At 40.5% G+C, this 27,214-nt stretch overlaps 1 long non-coding RNA gene across 1 annotated transcript in view; it reads left to right on the top strand.

Moving 5' to 3' along the window:
• Positions 1 to 26,096, top strand: part of LOC125692255 (uncharacterized) — a 79,994-nt gene extending 53,898 nt beyond the window's left edge. The window contains exon 5 of the long non-coding RNA XR_007376547.1: positions 25,694 to 26,096. This is a non-coding gene — a long non-coding RNA (uncharacterized LOC125692255). The remainder of the gene's footprint in view (positions 1 to 25,693) is intronic.
• Positions 26,097 to 27,214: the final 1,118 nt, after the last annotated feature.

Here is a 27,214-nt window from a genome sequence, read left to right on the forward strand (position 1 = left end):
AGGGACACCAGAAATTTTGGTTCAAGGCCTGGCTCTGTTACAGATTTCCAGAATAACCACAAGCAAGTTGTGTAGTTTATCTGTGCCTCTGTTCCCCATCTGTAAAGTCTGGAGGATAATCCCCCTTCTGTTTGGTTCATTAGCTATTTGAGGTATGGAAAGCAACTTATTAGGTGTGGGTGCAGACCTTGTCTAAAGTCTGTAAAGAAAAGTTTGCAAGATCATTGCAAAGCACATATATCCATAAGGAAACCCTGAAGATAGAGAAGGAAAGCATATTGGTAGGGAGGCAAGGAAATGCTTAGCTTTCATCAGTAGCCTCCAGAGTGCAATTAAAAGACAACACAAAAGAGTGCGGGAACGGTCACTCCACCAAAGAATTATGATTTCATCTCAGGATGCTTCTGGATACAAATAGCATCCAAGGCTGCCTCGTGAGGGAGTCTCTTACTTCCTCCAGTGGCATTTGCAACATTGCACTCATTTATATTCTCAACAACAATAATCAAATGACCAGTGTCTGTCTCTATCCATGCACAATGAAGACTTGTGCTTTCTTTGCTTAGCTAAAAAACTTTGTGAGCTTCTGCCAAGAAGTGAAAGATCATCTTGAATGGCTGGAACAAATTCAAGCCATGTTCCAGAGAGCTGGAAAGCTCACAGCCTTGTCCACTGCCCAGCTGCTCCTCCCTTCCTTACATCTTCATTGTGGGATCTATTGGTCTGTACCCTTCTGCTGAATAGTTGAATGCTCCACCTGGTAGCTGGACACACTTCTGGATTTTGCTCTTTGCCTCTTGCCAGGGCTGAAATGTGAATAGACTTTCACGACACATAGGAAGTGGCTTTTAGGAAATACGCTGAGCAGGAGCTGGGCTCCTACCCAGTTTGGGACAAAAGCACTGCATCCCAGCTGGAACCGCATAGCAACATCTCAATGATTCCTTATGTGATCTTCTGTTAGTTATGTCCGCTCCAGAGAGAAAGGGAGCTTATGTTTCCATCTGCTGCTAAGATTGCAAGTATGAACAAAATGCTCTTTGCTCCAGAGGTCTCTGGTTCAATCCCCGATGGCAGCCACATGGACTTGTATATATAAAAACATGTATATAAAAATATGTATGTCATAACATATGTAACAACTGCACTTTACAAGGGAAAGTTACAAACGAAAACAATAGCCACCAACACAGGTTTTCCAGGGCTACTCTAAAGAGAATATAGGGGCCATTCTTCCCAGGTCCTCAGAACTCCTAACAAACCTCACCAAACAAGGAGGACCAGTGTTAGAATAAGGTACGGAAAGATACACAAAGTGTTGGAGAAGGAAAAGACAGCTGTTGGGATGAATGGGGAACCATATCAGAAATACAGTAAGACACAGCCCCGAAGAGCTCAGAGATGCACTCATGTTATCCTGCCAATCCCCCCTTGGCACAATGTCTCTCTATGTGATCCTCTTAGTCTATCACTGGTTCTCTGTGATATGTGTCTATCTGGTTTCTCATGGCCACAATAAACCCTTCTAGTGTGTTAATCTCATTTAACAGTTCCACTGACTTGAAAAGAACCAGAGTAAAATTGCTGTGCAATTTCTGCTGGCATTATTATGGCTGTATCACTTGTCAGCTTTCGTAAACAAGATAAATATAGTTAAACTTAAGGCATCAGATATGAAAAAATTTGGCATGTTATAGCAGCCATTCAGAAATACTTTTTGACAGGTACCACATAGAAAAGGAAACAAGAGCATGCCAGAGAGGATAATAAATGCAAGATTTTCTTTTGCAAAATGTTTTTGCTCAAGGAAGCTGCAGGAACTTGATGTTCTCTACCTAAGCTTTTTAGCACCATTATCTAATTCTGCTGTCACACACAGCAGCCTGTACCTGGACTGACTCCCTAGAAGCAGTGAATTCCAGTATCAGTCTCTGTATCTCACAGAGACTCTCATCTCCAAGTGCATCAGAGGCAAGACCGCTGGAATCCAGCTACCTGGAGGCTGGAGGATGAAAGGCAGCACAGCAGGAGGCATGCAAAGCTGGGAGGGAGGGGGGATGGTTCCTGATAGGGTACAGGGAAAGCCCCTATGCATAACTGACTCCTAACTTGTTTGCACTGCAAGAGGACATCCCATGTGAAGGGCCCGTGTGATCATCGCCCACTATTCCCCACACAAGTGGTTGCATTGTGCCTGCAGCTACACTATGCTCGAAAGAAGACAAGAATCTCCCTTCTAGCACCTGCATGAAAAGACCAAACCCAGCAACTTTCCCCACACCCAGGAAGTACCCACGCTCCCTTATCACCCCCCGGAGCAAGTCCCTGGAGAACTGAGATGGGAGACGTTGAGATTGCAGCCCCATATCTCTGTGCTGCCCATGGAGGATGAATTGGCTTACCACAGACAAAAGGCATAGATAATTGGATGCCTTTTATTATATGGGAAAGGACAGGTTGTGGGGTAAATAGTGGTCTCTTCTTGCTGTGGTGTCTTGCTCTCTAAGGAGACATTCAAGGTCAGGCTGGATGGGGCTTTGAGTGCATCTTCAGCTGTAGGTGGCCCTGTTCTTTGCTGGAGAATAGTATTAGGCGGCTTTTAAGGGTCCCTTCCAACTCAGACGATTCTATGATTCTCAGAAAGCATGGCGGTCAGATGAATATCAAAAGAACATAATAACTTATGTGTGCAGAGACCAGAGCCCACGGCTCCAGGGAGAGTAGGTGCTTCTGAACCTGAGGTCAAGCTGGAAGGAGACTCAGAGTTCATGGGAGAGTCTGCATTAGCTTATAGATGGGGAGGAAAAAAACAGGTCTAAACATAACCAGATTATAAAAGCTACTGCCAGAGGTCAAGCCACTGAAGCTCAGAAGATAAAGTGGCTGGTTTCTGCCATTGTCTGAATGCTACGCAGTCAATAAAGAGCTCCAATAACCATTTGCAGTTCTCTCTCATGCAACTGCAGATATAATAGGATGGGTTTTCAGCATTAAGAGAGTTAGGGAAATTTACGATGTCAATCTGTATTTTTTCAGTACCTAGTGAAATACTGGACATCAAAGACTTGCCAGAGATTCTTGTAGGGAGTGGTACTGAGCTTTGAGGGTGACAGATTGGACAGACAGATCAGGATTGCATGATCAGATAAAGAGCTCTGTGCTCTTTGTGTTATGACATTTTGCTTTTTGAGGAAATAAAATTCCCATCTCTCCTCATTCTTGGAACGTGAATGTTTTAAGAATCTCTTCACCTATTGCAATGAAGGGGCTAATGAAAAAATATTTTCCTGTATTAGACTGGGGTAAAGCAACTGATAAAATTACCCTCAGAAAATGCAATTTCTCTCAATGAAAGAACGGTTCCCACAACAGTTGTGTGTAAATACAGTTTGACACTGAGTTTGAGCCTTATTCTAGACCCCCACTGAAGGAAGGCCACTTTCAGTCGATCCACATATAAATATGTATCTTCAAGATAGGAAGATGCAGGCAGTCAAGGGTGATACCAGTTCCAGACTTCCTACTGGGCTATTGGCTAGGAAGCTCATGTACCTTAAGCACTGCAGGTCTTACCATATTGGTTTGAGTCAAACTGGGAATTGAAGCATCTTCAGTCTTAAATAAGTCTGGACACATACAATTCTGGCACCGCAAGTCATCTAATGCCCAGGAGCAATTATGGAAAGTAAATGAAAAAGAAACCTCTAGATGACATGAGCTAACTGCTATTCTGCAGCTTTGGCTGTAGCAGAATCCCTACTGATTCTCTTACCAGATCTTCTGACTGGGGTTTAAATGGGGTATAGACATGCAGGGATAGTATTTTTCTAACTGGTAAGTTAAAATTTTCTTACACTAATTTCATGAAATAGTCTTGAAAAAAATATGTTACTAACCAAGAGCATGAAGATAGCTATGACTTGTTGTATACCAGTCAGCTGCTATTGGTCAGAACATTAACTTTTAAGTTTATGTACTTTCTTAACAGCTTTCTTTCAGTTAGTTATGAATTTCTGTTGATAGTAGACAATATCTTTCTCCATAGAAAATTTAATCTGGAAATGCTGGTGGCCACAATTTGTCCATGTTTATATAGAGAGTTTTAGATCTTTAAGGACTTGAAAATTAAACTGTGTGCCTTAGAAGGATAAGAAAAGTCCATCTCATTCATCCACTTAGTGATGTACCAAACACCTCCTCATTAAAGGAGCAAAGGAAGAACTGGTTACAAGCCTCCTAAGAGAACTTTACTAACTTTCTCATTCACTACCTCAGCTCTTAGCAATGATCTTATTAACATGCCTGCTACTGCTGTTCAGAGTTGTCCTTAGGCCATTGAACTGGAGCCATGAAGAGCAAACTGGATGTAAACCAGTTCTGCTTTCCTCAGTCCCTGACTTCCTGTGTGGATTACAGCCAAGCTGGACCTATACTGGCTCTGGTGCGATACTTCCAACCATAAACAAATTTTAAAGAAAAGAAAGAGCCACAGCGTGAGCTGGGAGATATTATACATCAAGAATACATGAAGAAATACAAACAGAGCCTGGTGGATACAGAAATACCTTTGCTGCCATTTCACTTGAGCCCCCAGCTATAAGCTGTGTCTCCTTTTGTTTCTTGTGTAATAGTGTAGGAGCCTGGTAACCATTTTGTGGTTATCAGAAGAGCTTCTGAGCTGCATAGAATCCAGCTCCTTCTGGTTTTTACCACCTGCAGCAAGTGGACATGAACCCGCAACATCCTTAACTGCATTCCAATCCAACCAAAACACGGCGCTAATCATACAGTTACAAAGTCCTTCAGCTGCCTCAGATGGAAAGATTTATGTCCTCAAAGACTTGGCGAGTCCATTATTGCTCATTGTGTTTGCCTACAAGTTGCAAATGTTCTTTCCATTTAATTTTTAATGCAGCTGTGACTTGCCTCACTAAGCCCCAGGAAAACTGTAAAGGCACTGACTGTTACTATGAACTTATAATCTCTTGGCAAAAGCAGTGTGTGCAAACACTGCGTGACAGTTCACACCACCCTACTCTGACTTTTATGTAAGAACCACATTTTTCTTTAAAGTAATTTGATTTGCTTCATTTGGAGGCCTGAGCCAGAGAAAAGAGTAAAATCACCCAGTGAAGGCACAGGAGTTCAGCGAACATGTCTGAATCATGCATCATAGGTCTAGACATGGTTTGCTGCTAGTTATAAAACTCATTGCTCTTCTTATCTAGGGTTTCTCTTTTGCTCATTTTTTCTGAGTACTCATCATCTCACTATCAGTAGTCTTGAGGGGAAGTTTAATATTTCTTTTCCTTAGATTTTAACCCAAATCAGATTATATTTTTATGATACCGAATCTGTTGACTGAGGATATTTTTTTTCATTCTGATTGATTCTATTTGGGTAACATACCTCAAATTGTCTCTTCTCTCTAGCTTTCAGACCTCCTGTGTGGGTATATCCAATGTGCAAAGCCTGATGCCAAACATCAGCAAACCACACGCATGGAGGCTGCCATCCAACCACAGGGAAAATTTTCAAATATTGTCAGAGGATTGTCTGTTTACCACCACCAGCACAGTGTGTAGAAGCCTGCACAAACCACCAGAGTCTGTCTCTTGCAGAAGATCCTGAGTTCCTCTGAATCACAACTGTTTTCCCAAAGGCATCAGAAATGCTGAACACTGCCTAAGAAAAGGTGAAAACAGAGAGATGATGTTGCCTCTAACTTTCAACTGGCAATTGGAAAAAAAATCGGATGAGGTTTCCAGCTGGTAATCTGGGGACCATGGAGAAAAATCAGTGTGACCAATAAAAATGAAAATACTGTTCCTTTGTTTATCAAACAAATTAAGAAGAGTTTAATGTATCAAAGACTATGTACTATGAAATAGACTCCGATGTTAAGTGAATTTATATAGCTTGCCTATGTTTTCATAGAGGCACACCCTTCATTCTTCATTACCTTTTACAAATGATTAGCTTAGCAGAAAAAAACCCATTTAAATTATTTTCAGAGATAGAAAGGCTTTTTTTTTACACCCCAAAAATGAGCTTTCTCCCTGACAACTGTGTACTTTCTAAGTAAATCACTTTACTGTTAAAAAAAATCTAAAAAAAAAATCACTTTAGTGTTAAAAATCAACCGATCGGGAGTATAGGTTATAGTTAATGCTAGCATTTTCAAATCTGTGCAGCTAAAACTAGGCCTATAGAAGGAAAAATGGAAGACAACCTAAATTGAAGATATAACAATTTATCTCAAATTTATGTATGCATTAAGAAAAGCCTATGCTTTCAATCTTTGAGTACAAGGCATATTCCTTCTCTTCTCTAAATGTGATATTTCAAAGTAGTGAGCACCACCAGTGTTCATCCCAGTTAAATAAACAGTGTGTAGGTACTCAAGACTTGTGAAACTAATTCACTTCTGCATAACTACTTAACTTTGAAAATCGTTACGGATGAAAGGGGTGAGATATTTAGAAGAGAGAAAAAAAAATCCTGGGAGTAAAAATATATCCCAAGGCTTTGCTATAGCTTGGCAACAGCATTTGCCATATATGGTAGTATAGCAGAAATGCTGAATCATAGCTTGAACCAGTGATTGTGCACCTGGTGTGAAGACAGCACCAACCCAGGGGAGCTCAGATGCATGCAAAGCACCTGAGTGACTGGAAGGGAAGAAGCCAGGATCCATCTCCACCCCTTCCCAGATCTCATTTAAGGGTTGGCAGTGGAGGCAAAGATATCTTACTGGAGATCCCTCTCTACCTGAGGTCTTCCAAAGGTGAGAAATTTATTTTCTTTGTTTCTATGCTCACAGGTGTTGCATTTGAGCAAGCCTTTACTTGCTGTAGCCTGAGCGCTTACATGTTGCTCCTAAAATCAGAGAGTAGATTTTGCTATGAAAATAAGTTGATAACAAGTATGGCTATAAGGGTAGCAACAAAAAGCTGGGAAAAACAAAGTAGCTGTATTGTGAAAAGATGCTCAAGGAACATGGAGATATGGCACCGAACAACATGATTTAATGGTACGGTGCTGATGGTTTGATCGTTGGAGTAGATGATCTTAGTGGTCTTTCCAATCTTGGAAAGATTTATTCCTTGACTTACTCCACCTTACAGCCTCACGCAAAATCCAATCAGCGAGACTAAGGCAGAGTAATTTCCAGATTAATTATGTGTTTGCTAGTCAGTGCGCTGATCTGTGATGATACAGAAGTATGGGTTGCTATGTGGTCTGTGCATTAGAGAAGAAGTATGAAGAGGCTGAAGTCAACAGCTCTTTCAGATAACTATTGCATATAGCACTGAAGTATGTTACATGAAGGGCTGGAGCAAGGTGCTTTTGCTTTTATGGATACTCAAAGGGTGGTGACACACTAGAACAGGTTGCACAGAGGTTGTGGATGCCCCATCCTGGAAGCATTCAAGGCCAGGATGGATGTGATTCTGGGCAGCCTGGTCTGGTGGTTGGTGACCCTGCCCATGGCAAGGCAGTTGAAACTAGGTGATCTTTAAGATCCTTTTCAACCTAGGCTATTCTATGATGCGCCATTTTTTTTCCTAAGCTTCTGGATACTATTGATGACTATATATCAAGTGGAATTTTTCTTTGCTCAGATTCCCGTATTAAATGCCTTTCTTCAGTGCTTTTTTCAGTGCTGATCCTAAAGGACAGTATTTAGCATTTCTTGTTAAAGGTGAATGGGATGCTTGACTTGCACAACTGCTTCAGGATTAGAACAGTGTCTGTAATGACAACCAGAACAAGGTGATTTGTACATGATATACCTTTGTGTCACTGAAACATAATGGAGCACTTTGCACCTCTTTTTGTCTAGCAGAATTAACCATGACCGTTAATTGCTCCATGGATCAGTTCAAACCATCCACTCATCTAACCTCACCCTTGTGACTGTGGTCTCAGTAGAGTTTACATGCATTATATAGAAAAGCATCATTGCTTTCACTGTGAAAATAACTAAATAGCTTTCTACAGTTACTTCATAGCACAGGTTATCACCTCTCCTTCTGAGCCTAAAGATTTCTAAATCTATTTGAATTCATTGACTAAACAACATTCCTGTGCAAGTCCAAAGCAGCAAAGCCAGATACCCAAGTACAAATCTAGTGACTAGAAGCAATTAATGTATTGTCTGATAACAATAATATCATATAAAGATATGAAGCAGGGAGTATTTATTCACAGAACAACTTCTGTGAAATTTTCTTACAGATACTTTACAATTTACGTAAATTTTCATCAGTAGAAATGTCCCTATTGGTATAATTACATCAATGATATGCCTATATCTCTTGACATATTTGCATCATTTAATAACCTTAGCATTAATTTGTTTTGAAATATTGTTTCCAGCTGTCTCTAGAGTGATTACCTCAAATGACATGAGCAGTGTTAATTCCTGGAAATATGTCATTTCAGCTTGTAGAAGTTTCTGTTCATAGATTGTGTTGAATATGTTCATGGCTCTAATCTATGGCAAATGTGCATGGCTTGTTTCCCTTTTTTTTTTTTTCAAATCTAACATTAGACTCTTTAGAACTTCCTGTAGTGTGATCTGGTTGTTCTTACAATTGTCCTGAACCATCCATCAATACATTTCTGGGTGGATTAAGATCATTGTTGCCTCTATGATTTTTTTTTTTTCCCTCTGTTATGTATTCTCCTCCTCCATCCCTCATAATCAAATCCTGCACATATCACTGGAATTATGTGCTAAAGCAATAAATATCTCTGAGTTTGTCTTTGAGGCTTTTTGAACTTTATACAGAAATGTCTGTTGTGAGAGTTGTATATAAGCCACAGTTTTGTTACTTGTAGATATCTCTCAGAAGAAACTGTGACTGTTTTATCTTGTGAAATGCTCAGAAACTGCAGGAGTTCCCAAGATTCAGAGTAATTATGTTTAGACTTCCTATAAAAGACCAGAGATATCGTTATGTATATATCTTTATACGCAATCATGGCAAACCAAACAGAGAAATCCTAAGAACAGCCTTTCCTTTAGTACTTTATTACTTTCTCCTTCAAATGCAGATGAAATCAGTAGAGTGTGAAAATATGACCATGACCAGAGCTGGCTTGAGTCTTCAGCTTGTGCTGAATCAGGTTATGCTTGGTAAAGGCTTTCTCTCATCCACGTGTACAAAAAGTCACATCAAAAAGTCACACATTCTGGAAGAGCACAATCACACACATGGCTGTGGCACTAGAAAGTGACAGAATCTCCTGGTACTAGCAAAAAGTCTTTCTCCACAGTTGGCAAAAAGATTTTTCCCGTACTAATCCAAGAATGAATTGCTGAATCAGATTCTGCAATAGATTTTAACACTTTGTTCCATGTGTGGATACATGTGGATATATATGCATTGCCTGAATGAATACATTGCCTGAGAGTCATGGCTTTGTGTAACATCTCTAGATCGTAGGGGTATCTTCAAGGCATTTGATAATGTGAACACAGATTCACTGAGGGAATGACGCCCGTTAACTTAAGAATCAAATCACTTAAGATTCCTGTGCTTACACATGTGAAATCAGAAGTATATACTTGAGTAAGTTGTCATTAGCAATCATTGTTTTGCCTGATTTGTCTATGAAAACAGAATTTTAAACAAGTTTTATGTTGTGCCTTATCCGGGATTTCTCCATAAATGAAGCCATAACAGTGTTATGGCTCCTGCTGGGGAAATACTAAAAACATTTATGTCCTTATTTTTATGTGTAAATACTAATATCAACAACACAAAATCCACTTATGGACCAATTCAGCAGTCTGAGCTCTTTCTGGTTGTCACTTTGATAATGCAATACAATCACATGGGCTTGCAGCCTTGTCTGCTTGCTGTGCCATCATTTATAACACATTATCAGAGTGACAGTTGGCAGGAACAAGAGGCTGAGTGCCAGATATGCACAGTGCATTTAGCGAAAAATATTCCCGTTTTACAATGCAGATAGACTGATTAAGAAGTGAGGGAATTCCTCTGTCTTCCCCTACATGGCTGCAATGATTCATTGGAAACTAATACAGGTGCTGGCAAAACTCCATGCTCTACCTTCCCTCCTCTATTCAGATTATATCCCATGGGACAATTTTCCCTTACAAGGACTGAAAACAGCGATCTATAAGCAATGAGCAACATCTCCATTTTCTTTAATTGGGCAGGACAAAAAGGAAGCTCAAGGATTCATTTTATGCAGTGCAAGAGTATACCCCGAAGGCCATCTTGTTTGCGCTCCACTCGCTTTGTATTTGGCCAGTCTCCTTTCACTGTGGCCCTGTTTGAATTCAGGCCCAAACAATGTGCTTTTAGAGCTTTCCAGTCACTATAAATCCCTGCTGCTTTCACCACTGAGGGTCTTTCTTAGGCAGCATCTCAAGACATCCCAGCAACCCTTCCTGATCTAGCCTGAGCTGCTGATCAGTACTATCAAAAGAATATTCCTTTGAACTGTAGGAAGTGATCTGGTGTATGAAGGCCTCCTTTTAGTTTCTCTAAATAGTACTGTGACCTTCCTTAAAATCTTTCAAAAGACAACACAGGACCTATGTTTCCCAGCATAGGGTGCTAATGGGGGAACTACAATGATTTAAAGGAAGAACACATTGGAGAAGAAGACGTTATGAAGAAGTGATAGGGTTAACTGACTGCTATTTCATTATTGAGCCAGCTGACTGTACAGGACTCCACAATGTTCTCAGGGATGTGGGGAGCGGTGTGTGTTCCCTGGCAAAGACTCAAGATCTAGATTAAAATCTCCCAGAGTTAATTTAGGAAAACAATAATATTTAAAGTTGGAAGGGTTTTTTTTAGGCTATATCCAGCCATGCTACACATGATCCCAAGGCCTCTTTCTTGTCCACACAGACCATTCCTTCAGTGTTCTTGAGATACTTAGCCCCACATTTTCAAGTGAGGGAACCCAACAGGAAAAACATAAATTAATATTTTTGGTTTCAAATTAACATTCTGCTTTTCAGCACAGTCACTGCAGAGCGAGGGATGACAGGACAACTTGAAAGGCACAGTGGGGCCAGAACGTTAGTAAAGACTGTTGCTTGAATCTCTACCTCCCTTTTCCAAGCCATTGCAGTAGGATGGTGTTGGGTGCTCCTTGCTAAATGTCTGTGACTCATAGTCAGACTGCTGGCCTGTGCTGGACCTGCTATGAAGAACACCACTACACACCCTACATAGCCAGCCTTGCCCCTGAGGAAGCCTTCTTGGTGCAACATGACCACAGAGCCATGAGACAACCAGCCTGTTCTCCCCAGGTGCTGTGTTTGTGGTCAGGACTCTAACACTGCCCTAAGCCAGGGTTTCTTTTGCATGTCATCCTTCTCATTTGCACCTCTGCTTTTCCACTTGAAAATCAATGAACACTTGATGGTTTCCTCCTTCTTTTGCCATTCCTTGGCATGTTCCTGTGTCAAAAATAGAAATTTCCTTTAATAAAAGTTACTTGTGGACTTATTTGTGGTTTTTTTGTTTGTTTGTTTGTTTGTTTTGGTTGGTTTTTGTTTGGTTTTTTTTTTTTGTGTGTGTGTGTGTGTGTGTGTGTGTGTGTGTTACTTTGTTCCTGGTCTCCAGAGATTTTCCTGTAAGGAGGAGGGAGAGGTAAGGGGATAAAACATCCCTTAAGGGAGGGCTATCAGGAATCTCAATTTCAATGTTTGTACCTCCTCATCTGAACATGGAATGCAGTGTGTGAAAGATAAGAAGCCACCCTTCCTAACACAGTACAATGCAGCTTTGTTGAAATGTCACCAGCACTGCCGGCCTGGTGTTTTTCTCACTGCAGCTCTGACATGCACACTGTGGCTAGTTGACACCATGAACACCATGATAGGCACATATTAAGGGAAAAAAAACTAGCATTTTTATTCACTGTGACAGAGGGAGATTTTAAAGTCCCCTTTTTCCTGAACGCTCTTTATTTTCTGCTGCTTTCCTGTGTATTGCAATCTTGATTTTGGAGTGTGCCCTCCATGCTGAATGACACTGATTGTGGGTAACTGCTGGATGACTTCTAAAGCACCTCTGAGGATCCCATCTGACAGCATTTATCTTTAGGCACCTGATACCTACTGCTGAGTTCCGTTCTCAAAAACAGTTTTTGGTGGGATAGACATCAGATCTACACACAGGTTTGTCACAGCAGCATCAGTTCTGGGAAACAGTAATTTTGTTTTTCAATCAGTAAAGTTTATTCTCTGGAGTTGAGCAAATTTGTACTAAAAATGTTCACTGCAGCTACTTCTTAAAATAAAGCTGGTCTGCCAGCACTGTAACTGCATGCAAAGTTGAATGTGCACTAGTTTATCTATTTGCACAATGTTCGTGTGTAGATCCGGCCTTAACAAACACTGAAGTGTCCCAGTCATCCCTGAAAGTGAGACTGCAGAGGTACTTAAGAATTCACTTAAAGAGCTTTGTCAGTAAAAACAAGAAAAGGAAGGCACGAGGTTTTTGCCACCTTAATCTTTCCTTTGAAAAGTGGGTTTTTACAAGAATATGGTCCTGGTAAGATAGCTTGAACTGCCTCTCTGAGCTGTAAAAAAGGCATTTGGGTGACGCCATCACTCTTAAACCTCTCCTTTTTTAGCAGCTACCAAAGCATATTTGCATTTTGGCTTGGCAGTAAAAGTATCAAAGTGATCTGAAATGCTGTCTCCTTCTCTCTCCAATTAAATGAACACAATTAAAACGACCTCACTGCTCAAGAAGGACATTGATGAATTTGCTCTGAGCACTGTGACCAACAGATGTTGATCAAAAATCACGATGACACATTTTATGTGCAGAATGCAAAATGTGTCATAGACTTTTGAACCTTTTAAAATGTAAATATTGTTTCATTGCATCAAGCTGCTTGAATGTATAAGAAAAAATAGTATAATTTTTAAAAAATATTCTTCTGTGGCACTAGTTTATCTATTTGCTTTTGAAATGAGTGTCAGTTTAAAAGTCCATTAATGTGACTGTATTTTAGGCCCAGATTGCTAATATTGCAGCAGATTATAATCAGCACTTTATTAAAACAAACAAACAAACAAAAAAACCTACATAAATTCTTATCTCATGATGTTAACAGAAACTAGCCACATTTTGTGAGCTTTACTGGGTTGCTTCCAAGGCAAATTTACCAGATCCTTCTGGTGAACATGGCTATGTGAATCATAGACTCATAGAATCATGGAATCGTTTGAGTTGGAAGACACCCTTCAGGGTTATTCAGTCCAACTCCCCTACAATCAACAGAGAATCAGAAGTAGCTCCAATAAAGTCCATTAAAAGTAAATCAGTGAAATACTGAAGGTTTTTCATTTCAACCAAGTTTGTAAAAAAGAACAAAGAAAAGAAGCATTCATTGCTTTGCGCTTTGTCAGAAACCTTAATTCCAAAGAAATGTGGCCGAAATAGTTTCCAAAGTTAACTAATTAATTAATTAAGTTGTTTATTGGGCTAATGAGAATTGAAAGTGAAAAAAGCTGGAGACATGGAGAAAACCAGTGAGATTTTGTGTAGGGAACGACCTGAAATGAAAATCATTGCTGAGCATTTGAGTCTGCGTATATGACCACATTTCTATCCGGTGAAACCTGAGCAATACTGTGGACCACCATGGTGATACGCTTGGACAGTGCGTTCCATGCTGCCTGAGCGGTGATGCTTAGAGAACTGTTAGAAGAAAATGATCAGAGAGCAGAGAAAGAACTAACAGAAGCTATTCAGAAAAGCGTGAAAGGGCATAATTAGGAGTAATGAGCTTAAAAGAAAACAAATGCAGGTCGAGGACTTGAACACAGACCCCAAACAGAAGAGCCAGAGAAACTCTGTGACATCTTCTGTGCCAATACTCATCTCCTTCATTGCTCAGCTTCTCCTTGCCATAGCAGAAAGGACTGTGGTTGGGAAGTGGGTCGAAAACAAGCAGTTCAGAGCAGGATTCACAAAGGGATTTCTGTGTCTAGTTCATACTGAAATCAGGGGAAGTTAAAATCCGAAAGTAACTTCAAATTTGGGGCCTTGGCCCCTGGCCAGGTTTATTTAGGTCAGTGTTGATCTGTTGGCTTCGAATTTGTTACCACTCTGAACAATTGCTATTGTTGTATATTTTTTCCTTACTGTGTCAGTATTTATTCTAGCTTATAGCCCTTTGAAAGTGCTCTGACAGAAATGGGATTTTTTTCATTGTCTTCTCTAGTCCTAACTTGCTTTTCTTTCCAGTCTTTGAACCAGAACTGCAAGGATATGTTCACTCATTTACTTTTTGTTAAGAAACATATAATCATGAGTTCACCATGCAAACCTTGAACAGATGTGCTAAAGATTAGCCTCTTCAATATCACTCTTGGCTTGGCTATTAGCGTTTCACAGATCTTTCAGCTGTTCATTTTTTGGGGCTGAAATAACAGTCTCCCATTTTTTATTGTTATTATTACTATCATTATTATAGTAAGTTGTTTCATCCTGGGGAAAAACAAAGTAATATCAATCCTTAAACATTGAGTAGTTGCTAACTTAAGAGCAGTTAGAAGTAACCATCTGTCAACTGGTCACCAAAGAAGAAAAAAAATGACTCTGGAAAAAGGACACATTTACACAGTGAATAAGTAATTGCACTCTCATTGTCATGACACATTCTCTACCATTTGGCATTTGCTATAGTGGAAATTCCTCCCAGCCTTTGTGTTCCTGAGCTTTGAGATTTTAGCAGCAGGCCCTTGGCCCCCACTCCCTGCCAAGGCTGTGACTTTCATATTCCTTTTCCTGTGGATTACAAAACAGGATATTATTGTTAAAACAAACAGAAAATGCTGTTTGCTGCTACTAATCTTAAACCATGGGGGAATGAAAGCTCTGCAATTCTGCCTTCATTAAGCAGTTCAGACTAAGTGTGGCTTCTGTTCAGCTACTGTCAGGTGGAGATCAAACGCTTTTCATTGCCAATCACCAAAGGTCTCAGTAGATAACTGCAATTTTCTGCTCCTCCTTTGAAATTTTAGGGACTAAGAGGTGAACTCGAGCTTCAAACTTTTTACCAGCATGTTTGATGGTAAAGAAAGGATCATTTATAAACCAAAGGCAGTTTATGATACAGACTGAATGTAAGATATTTCTCTGTTCTGCACATTGCCACAGGCTATTTCTGCACTGGGCAGAAGGGTTGCTGTATGCTGTTTTCTTGCCTTTTTCCTGTGGGTGATGTAGAAGGTGCTAAGACATGCTTCTACCCCTTCTGCAACTGTCAACTAGGAATATCCTATCTGCTTGATTTAAAATAAGAAAAACATGATGCCACAAACCAGAACTCATGTGTTGATTGTAAAACTAAGGCACGAGAGTCTAGGGTAATGCCCCTGCAAGAGATGAAGATCTGAGAAGTCATCTATTTTTTATCATATTATTTAGCCTCTTTCCCATCAGTATCCCCCCTCCATCATGAAAGGATTTTTTTCTCCACAGATCCTTCAGAGGATTGGGAAGTGTGAGAGCTATACTTCTGACAGATTGAAATGGGAATATATTCAGTTACTCCTGCTGCAGATCTTGCAGGAGGAGTCTGGCTGAGCAAGGAATAGATACTGGGACTTCTATTTCATAGCTGCAATATTCAGCTCCAAACTTAATTCACCTTTTTACTCTCTTCTTTTGGGTTATAAGGGTGATGTGCTAGATCTGACCAGGGGAGGTTCATGTCAGAAATGAGGAAAAAGTTCTCTAAAAGAATGGTGAGACACTGGCACAGGCTGCCCAGGGAGGTGGTGGAGTTGCTGTCTCTTCAGGTGCTCAAGAAGAGATGTGGCACTGAGGGACATGGGTTAGTGGGGATGAGTTGGGGTTGGACTGGATGATGTTAGAGGTCTTTTCCAACCCTAACGATTCTGTGAATCTACGATTCTATTAGTAGTGTGAAGAGCACTCAGCATAGGTTTCTCCCATGTACCAAAGCGGACTTTTAGCTTCAGTGAGGCCACAATTGCAAGTTGCCATGCCACAAGGTCAGAGACTGTGCTCTTAAGGACAGCAAAGATCAGTTCCCAGACAGCAACATGGACTGTATTTGAGGCTTGTAAACTGCTAGATGCTCATTTCCAAACATGAATTAGCTCCATCTTTCATTTACATCCAGTGGATACACACAGCTTGTTTTCACTCAGAAGCTGTACTCCAGGGCTCCATTCAGTTTCACCAGGCAGGCCATTGGAGCCAGTTGAGATCCCATGGAGCATATCTAGGAAGGCACAGTTCTCCTACAGGTCCTGACCTGGGCATGTGTCCATCTCAGGGTGTCTTAGCTTGTATTCAGTTTGAACATAGAAGAACATACATTTGCATTCCTCCATGAGGACGTTCCCTCCATTGACAGACTTAGAAAGCAAACCAGGCTTGGAGAAAGCAAACAAACCAAGATTCAAGTATAGTGAACTCTTGGGTGTGCACTTTTGGGAGAGGCACTCAGGGTGTGGGTAATGATCCAGTGGGTGCTTGAGGGCTTTTGGGAATAGGCTCAGCATTCTGATAAACACATCAGTGGTTCCCAAGTACAGACAATAGATGCATGCTGGTGGATGTTTAAATAGCAGATATGTTTAAAAGTTGGATCATTTGATGGGTTTAGTAATGACCAGGACAGCTTTGCTCTCAAACTATGGTGGCTTGTGTGGTGGCCCTGTAGGTCATCTTGTCACTCTTTGAGTGCTTTGTTAAATATATTAATCTACATGCCTCTCTGGACACTGAGTAATAGAAAATGAGGAAACTTTTCTTATATTTTGTTATCATCTCCAATAAGGCCTGAAAGATATGATTCTAACTTCTGAGGAATGTGTTGGACAAATCAACCCTTACGTTATTTCATCTCTGGACAAACAGAGGAATTCAGGACTGTTCATTAATCATCTTTTATATAAAACACCGATATCAACACACTCTCACAAAACCAGAAATAAATTAAGGAAATATAGGCTCTAAAACCATACAGAAACCAAAGAAATTTGGTACGATGCTTGTATTTTCCTGTGCTTGAAGATCACAGTTATGTTTTAGCCAAAAACATTTGAGACCACTGTTAGAATTTTTCATAGGCTTAAAATACCATCTACATTGTTAAAATGTCATTCTAAGCCCATTTTCTGACTTTACCATACAAAAGGATTAACTTGTCTTTAGAATGTTAAAAATGCTTAAACTACTTGATATTAGATAAGAAGGTTTAGCTCAGGCTCAAGGAAAGTTGGGGAATTTATTAAGAAAAATTTATTAAGAAAACATGTATACTTTGTCTTTTCCTTGGTTGGCATGAGTCAACCTCTATATGGAAAGGCTCATGCTGATGCAGGGTAATTAGAGTGCAGGTCATTTGCAGTCCACTTGCCAGGTATGTGATATTAAAAGCAGATGAAAACTGATTCAAATACCAGAGTAGAGAGCCCTAATACAAATTCAAATCCCATTGCCCAGTGTAGTTAGAAGCAAAGTGAATGTGATCCATGCATCACACACATACGTGGATGATGTGAAATCATCATTTACTCGCTGTGTGCCCAAGACTGATTCTGCCTGATAGTTGCTACGTGGCCCCAGGAGATGCTTAGGTCAATCTGTATTTCATCTTTAGGTGTTTCAGGACAAGCAGTAAGCCTGAAAGGTCTAGGTTTGATCCTCAGAATGCGCTGTACACATAATACCTTGTTTATTAAATACCAATATGTGTTATTTTATGGTTCTCCTTCACCCTTAAATGCCATTGTCTTGAATTTTTTTTTTTCCTTTGAGATACAAAGGAAAAAAAAGAGACTGGCTGTAGTCATGATGTGCTTTTCATCCCAGAGGACAGTCTGATCCCAACCAGTGGACCAGACGTGTGCATCCAGCCTGTCCCTTGCCTTGCAGAGGAGATAGGAAACGGTTGCATGTGATGAAAGCAAATGTCCCCATGTACAATCAATCAAGCATTCAGTGAGGCATCCAGTCCTTTTGGCCCAATGTGCAGTTAGCTATTCAGAATCACCATGCACATTAAAGATGAGGTAATTCTAGATGCACAACCACCTGCACGTACACATAGAGGTGGCCCAAACAAGTAGCAGCATTACATTGCATGAGCAGAATTGTAACAGAGTATGGAGGAATATCAGGTGAAGAATTATTATGATGATCACTGAAACAAGGAGAACAAAGAAAGTGAAGAAAAGAATTTACTGTGTTCTCAAGAGTGATGATACATAAGCTGACCTAGCAGCATCTATCTGTAGGCTGCACATCTATCCCATTGTCTACAGATAATGAGGATGAAGGGAAAAAAATAGAGGAGAGTCATGGTGGGGCAGTCTGCACTATGGATGGTTTGAGACAGAGATTTTGGTACTTGTTGCCTGCTAGAAACACACAGACAATCAGAAGCTTTCCCAAAGGAAGCTTCATTTGAAAATTACAGGCTATTAGTTTGCTTAATAGCAAAGAGAAAATTCACAGGAAATGTAAAACCAGAGCACAGCTCTCCTGGCTCATCTCTGAAGACCTCTGCCTCAAAAGATGCTGATATTCAAAGCACATTCATCTCCCAACAGAGCCTGGTTATCTAGGAGCATAACATCACCTCTCCAGATACTTTTTCTTTGTCCCCTCATTTCATCTGAAGCACTTGGACTCTGATGGTACGAGGAGACTAGAACTCACAGGTGGACAACGCTTGGGAACTTGCATACTTTCCAGTTTCTTCATTGAAATCAGGCACAAACTGACTCTCACTAAGGAAATAATTGCTGTCAAAAGCCAAGGGCAATCTCTCAGTTGACGTCTGTGGGCTTTCCACATGTAGTTTGCACATCCCACACAAGCAAGAGGTGAGGTGTAACCAGGTAATTATTCTTTAAACCCAAAGCCCTAGCTGTGCCCAGGAGCAATCAGTCCTATGTGTTATTTACCGCTTCCTCCTTGACTGCCCTTTCATTTCAAGCTTGCTTTGCAACAGCCTGATTGATTCGCTCAATTTATGTCATTCTCTTAACGTAGGTCCTGGATTAAAAATAAACCCTCTAAATTACATCCACATACTTACTGACCATTGTGCTACATGGCACCTCCTGCTTGTTTCCTCCTTCTCTCAGTGTTCTTTAGCTGGAAAAGTCAGATAACTTCCTTCACTATAACAGAAATGGTGAAATTGCCTATTAACCTGGACATTGGTCAAAAGCCTCAACATGGCAAGAATGAATAAGGAGGTGAATGCAGCACTGCAAAACCCTGAGCATTCTCCCACCCCGAAAGAGTTATTGAAACGTTACATAGAGGAGGGTAGGCCAAGCATAAGATTAATTGCAGTAATGACTGTGAAAATCATACTGGAAACACTCCTACAGGCAGGCTTCACTATGAAAAAATGGCATTATCTCCATTTGGCACCAGTGTGCATGTCCAAGTGATAATTCTCTGCAAGGCTCATGTCAACAGAGAGAGTATAGTTGCTGCAAAGGGCAAAGAACCCTTAAAAACCAGAAGGAGTTTCTCGGAAGGGAACTGCATGAGTCAAAAACAAGCCAATGGTATGTATGGAAAGGAAACAACAAAAGGGCCTCTTTAAGGGAAATGAAAGGAACAGGCTTTAAGGAAGGAAAGAGCTTTAAGAAATGGAAAACTAAGGGTTAAAGTGCAGTTCCACCAGGGCTTGTTCTGAGAAAATAGAATCCTGTGAATGACTCATCTTGCCCATCCTATGGCATTTCTCACACACCCATCTAGATAACCAGATTCTCCATTGTGCTTGGAACCCATTTCCAAGTGCTAAACTAGCTAAGGTCTCAAAAAATCTCAGTCTCCAGCATTTAATCCTAGAGTCTGGATACCTGATGTCAAGCTGAGCCAGGACTGAAACTTTCTGCCTTTTTGGTGAGGCTTTTGCTCAGTGCCAGGAGGAGAGAGAGCTCACAAACACCAGGGGTGGCAGAAGCCAATGTTATAAAGGAAGGCAGTAATCAGTAGAAAATAGTTTTTAAAAGACAGCAGCAACCTTTTCCTTAGAAACACATTGTTGGCTTGTTTATACTCTGGAGAAATCACAGTCAAGGAAATAAAATCTTCTAGGTTTGGGGCCTAGGACTCCAAATGCAATAGGACTACAATGGCGATAGTGAAAGGCATTGGTGCAGGAGCTCAGAGCTGCAGGGAGGTGAGCTGCGGGTGGCAGCCGCCCTCCATCAGTCTGCTTGGCTCCTCTGGGAAAAGCCCTGCAGCTCTCTTCTCTTGCACCTTTCTTTTCTTCCAGCTTTCTTCATGTCAGATTTCTCCCCGATAGACAGGTGTGACCCCACTCTGGGGGCGGGCAGAAGGAAGGAGCTCAGCACACAAAATTTCCTCCTTTTTAACTCAGAAAGAGCCTGCTGAGTCTGTTTGATGCATAAATCGAACTCCTGGTTATGGTGGTTTCACTTTGCATTAATACCCACGAATGGGTGGTTCAGTTAGTGCCAGGCAATGTTCAGCTGGTGTAGTATTAATCTTCCCTTTTATCAACACATACACACATTGCAGGTCTAGAACACAGCCCAGCCTGGGAAAAAGAGTTATGCACATGTCCCAGGGATTTCTGGCAGCTGCAGAAGCTCCTTGGAGACGAGGAGAACCATTTAGCCCAGAAATAGTTTTGCTGGACTCTCAGCATTACTGGCCTAACTGTCCCTCAGCAAATTTACACCATAACTTTTAAAAGAGAACAAAGCACATCCTAAGCCTGGAAGGAAGATGTATCTCCATACTAAGAACTAGGCAGTTTGATAAACCTCAAGGGAAGTTTTCTGTAGCTAATGTAAAACATAACCAAATTTATGCCTGTTAACAAAGGACAAAAAAGCTACACAAAAAGACACAGCTATTTATATTCAGTAAAATTCTATAAATGATTTTTATCTTTGTTGATACCTGATTATTTTTTCTCCTGTTAAAAGGGTCACAATTCAAAGCTAAGTCAATGAGAAATGCCAATAGAATAACTGCTCTGTTAATGTGAAAGCAGAATGGTTAACTATGTTACTGGATATTTTTAAGCATCCAGATTTCATTAAAGAAACATTCAAAGGCAAAATAAAGCATCAGTCATCAAATGTTTGTGGATAAATGTACCAGCTTATTGCACTGAGCAATGAAATGGTTTTGGGGGGTGGGAATTTGCAAATGAGTAATGGCTTCTTTAACACTAATGTGGCTTAATTCTGAATTAAATCCTTGTCCTGCAGACAGAGGCTGTCACAGAGATCAGTATTACTTCATCTCCTATTTTTTTCTTCATTTAATGTCATTACAGTAAGCTCAGTACTCCAGAAACATTTGCTGTTACCCAGGATCTATGTATTAACAATAACTACTTTATTCTCCTCTGAAAGAATGACCAGTATGCCCAGTACATTAAAATATAAATTAGGGAAATTTCAAAGTATCCCACTGGAACCAACAAAAGAACTGTACAGTTAAATCAGCTCGGAACTGAAGATTTGCCTTTAGAAATGGCTGAACTCTCAGAGAGAAAGTATGTTAAATTCTAATGGCCATTTCGAGATATTTAAAAACTGTATTTTGCTCTGGAGAGTAAAAAAGAAAAACAGCTGTTTCTACCTTAGAATGTAGAACTAATGAAAGACATAATATTGTTGGCCATAACCAAAGTACTTTAAATACAAGAAAGCCAGCTAAAGTTCATAGAATCATAGAATGGTTTGGGTTGAAGGGGATCTTAAAGCCCACCCAGCCCCAACCCCTGCCGTGGGCTGGGTGCCCTCCACCAGATCAAGCTGCCAGGGCCCATGCAACCTGGCCTTGAGCACCTCCGGGGATGGAAGCATGGATTGACAAAAGGAGCTGAAGGAAAACTTTAAAAGAGGTTGGAGCAATCTGTTTCAGCTGACCCTCCTCTGAACAGTCCAGATTTGGAGAAGACAATCTCCAGAAGGTCCCTTTCAACCTCAGCTATACTTATTTGGATATATCAGTGCAATCATCTGACTCTATATGTGGGTATTGTTAGTTCAGGACATCTTCCTGAGCTTCACCAAAAGCACAGAAGGGAGAAGAAATGATTTAAGAAGTGAGCTGGCCTGTTGTCATTTTGCTTGCTGAAAATTCTGAATGTGGGTTTTCTATCCCATCCCAGTGTTTTTATTTCCCCTCTATTTTCATTCTACTACTACAGAAGAAGGAGGGAAATAAAAAGTACAAGGGGAAAAAGTAAACTGTGAGAATAAAAGAATTTTCAGGTATCTGAATCTCTTATTGCTTAAATCTCTCCCAGTTTTCATGATATCCTGGTTTTCAAAGAAAAGTTGGGCTTCTTACTCTCCCATAAAAATTTAGCTCAGCTTATCTTAAATATTTCTAAGAAACAGCTATATTATCACCATCAAGAGCTAATACTCACTTACCCAAGGACTTCTTTGAATGCCCTGTCATGTAATCAAGGGCTTTCTAGATAAGGCCCACGTGGCATCATCCATAACATAATTGCTGAGAGTATCCATCCACTCAAAGACACCTCTTCCCCATTCTCTTTTCCCGAGTAAAATGGTCACAAGTCCACACTAATGGTGTGGTGTGGATAGCCTAGTATACTTTCAGCACAATATTTTGGCCTTTCAGCAGAAAACTTGAGCACATTGTCCTCTGTTTGCTGTTGCCAGTGCCAAAAGTGTGGTTGGAATCCACCTTACTTTCTCCAGGAGGAATTAAAAATTGCCTTGTGAGAGGTTATAATCTGCTGCCAAGTGAGAGAGTCAGGATTAACCAGAGTAACCTGATTGATCTCTGTGTGAGGTTTTGCTGAATGAAGCTCTGGTTGTTTTCCACTGCAGCAAGCTGCAAAGCAAGGTAATTTGTGGGGTGCTCTCTGGGACAAGTTTGTCTAAGAGCCATTCTGCTCAGGACACCGTGCTCCCAAATCAAAGGCATGATGGGATGCTGAAAGAAAAATCTCATGGAGAATGCATCAGTCAAACAAATAGTAAAGATACATGAAAAGATAAATTTTCCAGGTGCTGATCCTAGCCAAAACACAAGATCAAGAGCAATGTATGCCTAGTTGTGTGAATGCAAAACTCAGTCACAGCCTCAGTGTGTTGGAAGTACTGTTGGATCTATCTGAAAAGGACCTTCTATTGCTCCCCAAAAGCCTATTTTAGCAGTAGCTGTGGGGGTATGGTGAGCAACTACAATGTTCTGCACACATGAAAACTTCCCTACTTCCATGGAATTAGATATTTGTCTTCAGTACTGTTGTGAACTATTGTATAGTGTGTCTGTGTTTTGATTATCATGAAAATTATACCCTGGGGTCATCAGCACTGTAGTTCTATGAATGTTTCACTAAAGAGGTGAATGAAATCATCTCTGGCAGTCTGGTTCGTACAGTGGCTGCTTAGACAGTATATAAACAGGATCCTTTTTATTTACGTCAGTTGCATAAAACCAAAATTCATTTAAAGGATTTGCACGTTTGCAGGCCTAATCATGTTAGCACAGCACATTTGCAAATTTGTTCACTGTCAGTTGCTGGAATCTGGAAATCTGTCTGATTGCTGCAAAAGGCATCACTGAGTGCCAAAAGGAGGGAGCAGGTAGGGGTGCAGTTGAGGCTGTGAGAAGGCGGATGAGCCCATCCATGCCAGCAATGGAAACACCAGCTGAAAAGCAACTGGCTGCAACTGATCCATTGTTCTGGTTAAGCAAATAATACCAGCTTCCTGAAACTCTGAAAGCTGTACGTGTAAACTGATGCTTCACGCACCCCAGCTTTTATTGCCTAATTGTTTGTACGTACGTGTTCAGACACACAGATTGTTTAAATCAAGAAACAGTAATGAGGGGTGTATTTTCAGAAGTGCTGAGCTTTCACTGAATTGCAGCCTAGGACTCAAAATTTTCCAAGGATCTTGACAGAGGTGGTGGAGTCACCATCTCCAGAGGTGTTCAAGAGCCATGGAGATGTGGTACTGAGGGACATGGTTAGTGGGCATGGTGGGGTGTGTTGGTGGTTGGACCAGATGACCTTGGAGGTCTTTCCAACCTTAATGACTCTATGATTCTATGATGTCTCCTGTTATGAGATTACAGGCAGTTTCAAAATGAAAGTGCATTTACTGAAGTCCACTGAAATATAGGTATATCTTCACTAAGAACTAGCTGAATTTCTCACCTAATATTATCCTGAATGTCTTCCAGAGCAGATTCTTCTCACCTGAATCTAGCAAAGCTTTTCTCCTTGCCACTTGATTTACATGGAGGTTTGAGTTAGCATCCCTTGGCTCCACTTCTTTCACTCCACTAACCTTACACAACCTGCACAAGTAATGTAATATTTGAAAGCCAATGATACAACTAAATTTCTATCTACACTGCAGGGATAACTTACACATTCACCCACAATTTCTTAAGAAATAGTCACAGCCCTGCTTACTTTATTTGAGCACAGCAGCTCATCGGACTGTGTTTGTGGGCAGAGAAGGAGGGAGGAACAGCCTCAAGTGTGAGGTCTCATGCTGGGCTGGATCACACCTGAGCCAAGGCAGAGAGCATTAACAAAGCCAGCCCTGCAGTGAGGATGTGCTTCCACACGCAGTTCTGAAGGAAAGGTTTTGCTCATTGGGGATTTCATTCTTTAAGTGCTAAATAAAGACTAGCTTAAAACAACATGTTCAATAAGAATGTTTTAATAAGCCCCTTTGCTGTAGGTTATTACATTCACCCTCCTTTGTATGCTTTTGTATGGATTTTAGTTTTCACTGGGGGCAGTGTCTGGAATACGTTTCTTCTTTTAAGGAAACACTGTGTAGAGTAAGAGAAGGATAAACCACACAGTTTTGTGTAACTGTGGTTTTTGCATTCTATATCACAGTTAATTCATTGTTTAATGTGAGGCTTTAATTCAGTTGTCTTCATCAGCGAGCTACTTTGTGTCCATATGGCTAATAAGTGTTATTCTGCATTCAAACTAATGGGAAAATAGAAAGTATTTTAACAGTGCAGCTGATCTAACAAAAAACACATCTGAGGTGGATTAACATTTCAAAGGAACTATTTACTCAAGTGAGCTGTCTTCATTATAATCTAAAGTTGAGGGGGGAGGATGGAAGAAGAAACCTTGAGTAACATTTTCATTATGACAGCTTAGAAACTGTTAGTAAAATAGGACCAACTGAATGATAAAAACTCCTTGTACTTGAGCCTGGAGATAATTCAAGCTATTTTACCATGTGTCAATGAGAACAAATGAAAACTGGTAGACACAAAGGATAACACAGCACTGTAAATACTCTGACAAAGAAATAATATTGCTTGATTTAAGCATGGCCTGTTTAAAAAAAAAAAAAAAAAAAAAGAATTACCAGAAAGTATAAAGAACAGGCTGAACTGTATCAGTGTGTTTTTATGGGAGACATATGGCTCATTCTCACTTCTCAAAAATGTGTGGCTCTGGTACTAGGCAATTGTTTTACTACAGAAATACTAGCACAACTTTCTCTTTAATTGAGCTGAAAAACATGTCAACCTTTCAGACTGGCAAGTATTTTTTTGTTTTTTGTTTTTTGTTTTCTTTTCTTTTGGCTTTTTTTTTCCTTAAAAAAAAATAATCCTTCAATATTTCATTTTTTTAAAAAAACTTGCTCTGTTTACAGCTGTTCCTTCACTCTCTACATCTGATGGGGAAGGGAAGAAAACACCTGCTTACATAGTCAAAGCCAGCATTGCTTCTCCCAAGCCAGCTGGCCAGGATGCCATGCTGGGTATGTACTCCTTCCTCTCCAGAGATCAAATGCATCAAGTTCACTGTGAGAGAGGTCTCTGCCAGCCCAGGATCCAGGGCCCAGCTTTCTACAATTCCACAGCTGTGGAATCTGGCTGCAGAATAGCCTTCCTGCTGAAGAATTCATCAATTTTGCTCAAAGGAATGGAAAGATAACTCACAGTGTTGAGACCCGGGGTATCCAGGATTAAGGTGGCCTTACAGGCTGAACACTGTATATTGGACTCTCATGATAACGAAGAGTCTCAGGATTTAGACTTGTCAGTATAAACTGGTTATTTTGATTGCTGAAACTTTTACTCCCTTCTGCAGTGTGCATATGACAGGTCTCTGTAGACGTAGGATACCTACAATAGCACTGTCCCTTCCAACTGGCTACACTTAAAGGGCTAGCACTCCATTGTCAGACCTTGCACATTCACTTTTGCCCCCCTCTTGTCTATGGTGCTCCTAATGCATGTGCCTGGATGGTCTTTGAGGGGTACCACACTGTAAAGTCAACAACAATCCATGGTCATAAGGCTAACACAGTGCTGCAAGCAGCACCAGTTGGTCTTGAGCTATTCAGTGGGCAGTTTGACAAACATCTGTCAGGAACTGAACATGTTGCAAAGTTCTCCATGAGTGGCACTATTGATTGGAAAAGCCTGTTTGTGCTACAGGAGCAGAGGAACGAAAGGGAGCTACTGCAGATATGGGTGGATACATTCACATCATGGATTCAGAGGTTACAGCATAAGAATTATCTTTCTGCTTGGTTGAAGGGTATAGATCGTCCCTCTAAGACAGATAAGTCCAACCGACAGCCCTCTGACTGCACATGGCCCAGCACAGCTCATACTGTGGCCCAGCCCAGCCTCAGACACACAGCCGTTACTCAGCAGCCACCAAACATTGGTGTGCAGTTGGCACTGTCAGGGTTGAAACCTGGACATGGGGAGGGTGCAGTGCAGTGCTAAATCAGGTTATGGCAAATAATTTTATACATTTTGATACACTGGCTAAACATGGTCCTGAAAACAGAAAAAAATATGCAGCCGTGCTTTCTGTTTTTATAAATGAACTTGAGAATATGTTTCAAGATTGCTGAAAAAATAACTTTTTTTTTTTAATTTATATTTGTTACTTCATTTTCAGTCAACATAAATACATCATTTGCAAATTTTCAAATGGAATGTATAGAGCTGCAATCAGATATCCAACTCAAAAATTGGATCATGGATCTTTACTGGATTTTTACAAGCCTCTCTTAACCAATGAAAGATATCCCTAACTTCACAATCACATCTTATTCATGTCACGGCTTTTTGGCAGCATGTACATTTGAACATGAAATTCTAGGACAAAGCAGAGGAAGAGTAAAATGACATCAAAAATCTCTAACAAGCACCTT

Source organism: Lagopus muta, chromosome 4 (genome assembly GCF_023343835.1).
Source record: "Lagopus muta isolate bLagMut1 chromosome 4, bLagMut1 primary, whole genome shotgun sequence".
In the NCBI taxonomy this organism is placed as follows: Eukaryota; Metazoa; Chordata; class Aves; order Galliformes; family Phasianidae; genus Lagopus; species Lagopus muta.